Consider the following 6,307-nt stretch of genomic DNA (forward strand, 5'->3'; position numbering starts at 1 on the left):
TTTTGAGAAAATCTGTAAGATAATTTTTCTTTTTTTCTTTCCCATTTAGTGGAGCTTCATGCACGTCTGTCCATTGCATTTCTATTTTACTGTTTTAGCAACTTTAGAATTTTCAGTGTTCCCCAAACAATGTCTTTGATGTTGAAAGTGTTTAGAAAAATGGATGGACGGAAACACACATGCTTCATGTGAAATAAGATCTGTAAAGAGAGGCTTTAACCCCTTAAAAAGAAACTCAAAAAATAAACAAGCAAAACAAATAAAACCCTAAAAACAAATAAAACCCAAAGTTTGTTTACTCACTTCTACATTTCTGGTCCTGACTGACAGAGAAGAATGAGCCAGTCAGTCTGTTTAAATTTTTGATTTCAAGCTCAGGATTCGTGTAAAAATAAGTGTTTTGTGATATTCATTTTAAAGTGTACCACTGTTATAACTTTGAGAAGATCAGAACTGAAGAGTAAAGTATATATAAAAAAAATAAAATAAAAAAAAAAACTTTTTTTGTCATCGTGTAAAGTTCCTTGGGGAGGAGGGTGGTCTTGATGCAGGCTCTTTACAACAAAAACTTAATAAATAAACGCTGTGTGTTCACTTCTTTAACACATTCTTCAACTACAAACATTAACCAGGATACACTGACAAGATACAGTAGGCAAACAAAAGGAGAATTCTAGGTGCATACATTCAAAATTTGTTCATCAAAGAATGTGACTGAGTTAAATCAGAAAAAAATACTTTTGAAGGCAACATTTTGATATGACAATTATTAATAATTTGACTTTAAAAAAAACTATGAAAAACTGAACATTTTTGTCTTTTGGAGTGGTCAAAACTCCAGCAACACTTTGACAGACTAACATGTTTTGGAATGTGGCTTCCTTCAGGGTGCTCAAACCAATACAGAGAGCATTTCAGTAAAGGTGGGTTTTAACACAAAATGTGTATTTTTTTAAATGGTTAAAGATTTTACATACAGTTGGGTCCAAAAGTCTAAAACCACATCCGTCCAATTTTTCATGTAAACTAAACCTGGAAATAATCAGAAAAATTTAGCTTTAGAAAAATGTTTAAACACAAGAAGTTCTGACATGTAAAATGAAGATGTAACATTTCAGATTCTGCACCAAGGTCATCAATCTAACTGAAGTCAATTAGTAGCATTGATCATGTTCACTCCTTTGTACATAAAGTCTGATTTTTTTGAGATGTATCCTTCTATTGAAGCGGTATATGAAGCAGTGTTCAGATGACACTGATTAGTGACTCATCAAAGGCTTGTTCAAGGAAATCAATTTGCAGCCATTGTTCACCTGTATAAACCCGCTATCAAAACTAAGTGAAAAAGTCAGTAGTCAGATTTTTATTCTGAGCAAATGGGATTGTTTTGGGATTATGGCTTAATTGAAGGTTTCTATGGGGGCATAGCACTCTGATACCCTCCAAATAAAAATTGGATCAGCTGTATCAAAGCACAATCAGGCAGACCAAAAATTTAGCACATCAAAGCTGTGTTCAACTGAAAGATAAAAAATAAAAAAACTTCAAAACATACAGAATTTGCTCAATAAAGAACACGAGACTCCAATCAGCAAAAGTTGATCTAAGAAGGGAAACAAGGCCAAATGCTGATTCTACAAGAGTTGGTTTTTTTTGTTTTACTTTGGAGAACAAAGAAACACTCTCCGGTCGTTTTTTTCAATGATTATTTAATTCAATTTTATTTATATAGCGCCAAATCACAACACAGGTTATTTCATGGCAGAACTTTACAACATTATACAGAGAAACCCAACAATTCAACAATTCCCACATAAGCTAGGAGGGGGGGGGGACTCCTCTTAAGGGAGAAAAACCTCCAACAGAGGGAAGGAAAAACTCCCTTTTAACAGGAAGAAACCTCCGGCAGAACCAGGCTCAGAGGTGGGCGGCCATCTGCCTCAATCGGTTGGGGTGAGAGGAGAGCAGAGAGAGAAAAGGACAGCATAGAGATCCAAAACATGAACTGTTGGTGGGGCCAACAATCACAGAGCAGAGACATGCAGCTCCATGGCTGGGACATCTGCAAAAGAAAGAACAGAAACTACGCGAGCGAGGGAACTGTATGGAGAGGCAACAGACAATAAGCAAAACCTACGGGAGAGAGAAAGCATGAAGTTAATGACATGTAATGGTGGGGTATGAGTTTATAGAGACTCTTTCAAGTGAGAGGAAAGAAGTCTCCCAGCAGCCTGGGCCTATAACAGCATAACTAAGAGATGGTTCAGCCCTAACTACAAGCTTTATCAAAAAGGAACGTTTTTAGTCTAACCTTAAAGCTGGAAAAGGTTTGTGCTGAAAAAAATCTCTATAGTAATGTATGTACTGCTGCATTCATGAAACCGAAACAAGGCTTATATCAGACAGGATAACTAGAAATCCTTGCTGAATCCCTTATTCAGGTTTTGTGAAACAGCCCCTCATAAGTGTTCCTTATAAAGTGCTTGCTGGATACATATTTTCATCATTTCTACAAAATGAGCAGTAACTTACCCTACACAATCAAACTGAGCTCCTTATATACACCTGCTTGCACCAATTAGCCCGGACATACCATCTACAGGTGAGTATATATCAACAATTAGTATGTACAGTAAATATCTACCTTAATCCACCAACCCAAAGATATTAACAATATTTTTTTATAATATTTACAGTCCCTATAAATAAACATCAATGCATACTTTACATAAATAAACATAGTAACACATACATCTCAACTTCCCCCTACCTGCTTCATGTGGTTGGTACTTCCCGAAACTATAAATTAGTGCTCGAGCCCCCTATTGTGCCCGAACACCCTGGGAAGAGGAAACAGGTAGAGGTGAGTTATTGCAATATTTCAACCACATTTCATCTTTAGTTTGGAAATATATTTATTGTTCTGACACATATTATTGCAATCAGTAAGTTCAATCATTCACTCACTACATATGTCTATTTGTTTGTTTCCAGAAAAAAGAAAAGGAACGTCCCAGCAGTGCACATGGTTCCCAGCATCTACAATTTTACAATAAATTTGGCAGCTTTATTATCACACAAATCTCATGAATATTGTCCGCAGCATAGGTAGCAGCAGTGCGTCCTTACACTGACTAATTGATGACAGATATGGATATGATTGGGGGGAAAAAAAACGGCAACTACAGCTGGATTGTAAAAAAAACAATTTGCTAGTTTCACTCACGCACATTATTTCAGATATTTGCCAGAGAACACCAAGATTGGCAGCTTCGCCATTGGCGCCCTGTGCTCTTCACGGATGAGAGCAGGTTCACATTGAGCACATGTGACAGACGTGACAGAGTCCAGAGACGCCATAGAGAACGTTCTGCTGCCTGCAACATCCTCCAGCGTGACCGGTTTGGTGGTGGGTCAGCGATGGTCTGGGGAGGCATTTCTTTGGAGGGCCGCACAGCCCTCCATGTGCTAGCCAGAGTTACCCTGACTGCCATTAGGTACTGGGATGAGATCCTCAGACCCATTAGAAGACCATATGCTGGTGCAGTGGGCCCTGGGTTCCTTCTGATGCATGACAATGCCAGGCCTCATGTGGCTGCAGTGTGTCAGCAGTTCCTGCATGATGAAGGCGTTGATGCTATGGACTGGCCTGCCCGTTCCCCAGACCTGAATCCAATCCAGCACATCTGGGACATCATGTCCATCCACCAACGCCACGTCGCACCACAGACTGTCCAGGAGTTGACTGATGCTTTGATCCAGGTCTGTGAGGAGATCCCTCAGGAGAACATCCGTTGTCTCATCAGGAGCATGCCCAGGCGTTGTAGGGAGTGCATGCAGGCACGTAGAGGCCACACACACTTTGGAGCCTCATTTTGACTTGTCTTGAGGAATATCCACAGAAGTTATGTAATGCAAGGGATGCAAAGGATTGTTGTCAGTTAAAGGCAATTAACAATCGCATTGAATACTTCTGGATTATATTGTTGGACAATATTGGACTTTGAGGACCTTTATAGTTGGTCAACTGACACTTGAAGCAGGTGCAGCACACTTTATAGCCTGTGTGTGTGTGTGTGTGTGTGTGTGTGTGTGTGTGTGTGTATGTGTGTGTGTGTGTGTGTGTAAAAACAATTGGAAGTAATATGCCCTTTTAATGGAGCGGCAAATTGTGGCTTTGGTCCGACCTGTCTTTTCCATCAGAAAGCCCTTGTCATGGGTGTTTCATCATCGATGATGTAATCAAGTGGGAAACACCCATGTTTTTATACTTTATTGCCATTATGACTTAATTTAAAGCACCTTTGCAACTTTATTTTCCATTTCTGATCATCTAAACAACTGCAATATTATTGCAATATTTATCAGACCTTAAGTGATAATATAAACAGCAATCTTCATTAGCATAAACTCATGTAATTAGCCTACCTTTTTTTTTTTTTTTAAAGAAAATTGGCCAACTTCCCTGAGAACCTGGAAGAAACTGGTCTCAAATCAGAGTGGCTGTTGACTAAAATGCAATGTGATTAATTAAGCCTGGATTTTACCCTGGTCTGGAGCAGGCTAGTTGCATAGAAAATCTCTAGTAATTTATGTACTGCTGCATTCGTGAAACCAAAACATGGCTTAAATCAGGCAGGATAACTAGAAATCCTGGTTGAACTACTCGGGTTTTGTGAAACAGCCCCTGAGGTGTACAAATGTTCCTTTATAAAGTGCTTGCTGGATACATATTTTCGTAATTTCTATGAAATCTTTTTAGACACTTCTCGGTGCACCGTGGACAATGACGCTCTTCTAGTGATCTAATTTCTTTCATTTGTTTTACTTCTTCAGTGGACATAATGTAAAACTATGTCAAATGTTTTATTACAAAATGAAATTTCCAAATCAGACTAGTAAAAACTCGGTGTCAAATTCAAAACAATGCAATAGCAAGTCAAAGGTAAGACAAAATAATACACAATATTTATTAAATGAGCATAACAATTTTTGGATTTTCTAAATGCAGATTGACCTGAACTCCATGTTACTCAATGTCATTTCATCAGATTGCTTAAAAATACACGAGCATGCAGTCAAAAATTTTAACTGATAATGAGACAGAAATTGTGGCAATTGTTCTTATCCTTTGTTGAACGAAATACAAGATCTATACAGAAGGGGATCTACAGTATAATTTGTATTCAACATAAAGGAAGCTAAACGTAACCAATTGGAGTAGCAGTTTACAGGTTAAGTATTATAGCGAGATGACCATATATGAATAAGAATAACACAAAAATAAAGCTTACATGACAGGTGGACATTTCATTGGTCTAAGAAATGGGGACAATTTGCTAGGATGCACTTTTTAGTTACTACAGACAAAGAAAATAAATATAAGTTCATGTGTTTAATGCACTTTGTTCCACAGCGAACAGCTGTTCGCTCTTTGGTCAGCTTACTCTGTCATACCAGTGCGGCGCAGGAGGCGGCTCCTCGGCTCTGGAAGCTGATTGGTCGAGAGACTTGCGTTACTCTACGCTTCATAGACTGTATGGTAGTGATTTACAAACGTCCCCGTACCTCCCCACCTTGTCACAAACGGATACAGAGAACGCACATGTCGACTTATGAAGATTTGTCGAGCTCACTGGACTGCCCTTCCGAGAATTGCAAGTGGCGACAGGGCGTTTGCTTTGTACCCCGAGGAGGCTCTTACGGGAGGCCATTCACTTAACTCCGCCGCTCTCCTGCAATTTATCATTTATGTCTTAGTTACTTAGCTTGAAGTGAAAACAAATCATACCGGAAATCCGTTGACTATGCCTTCAGAATAAAAGACAAAATGGCACATTTGAGACAACTTTGGAAATTGGCTATAACTTAAATTACTATGATAAGGACAAAAAAAAAAAAATGCACATTGTAATTAGATAGATAGATAGATAGATAGATAGATAGATAGACTGTATTTTTTGCAGTGTGTGGTAATAACATCAAATGTTGTCTGTACAGCAAGTAATTCAAGACCATATGTTTTTTAGTATTTTTTTGTTTTGCAATGAATTATTCAAAATGGGATCTCAGTTGAGACAGAATTTTTCCTTACTTCATAAAGCAAAATAAATGCAACGTATTGTTCATATACATACTTAGGCTATTATAATTAAAAAGTAAAGTGTCAGTAAAAAAAAAAAAATACAATTGACTATTCGGGAACTCCGAACACATTCAATTATTGCACTAGAGTAACCTAAGACGACTGACTACAAAATATTTTTTTATTTTGAAACTAACCGGAAACGGATTAGCTTACTCCGTG

This window comes from Embiotoca jacksoni, unplaced genomic scaffold (assembly GCF_022577435.1).
Source record: "Embiotoca jacksoni isolate LCO1_2020_lvr unplaced genomic scaffold, fEmbJac1.0.p SCAF_3, whole genome shotgun sequence".
NCBI classification, from domain to species: domain Eukaryota; kingdom Metazoa; phylum Chordata; class Actinopteri; family Embiotocidae; genus Embiotoca; species Embiotoca jacksoni.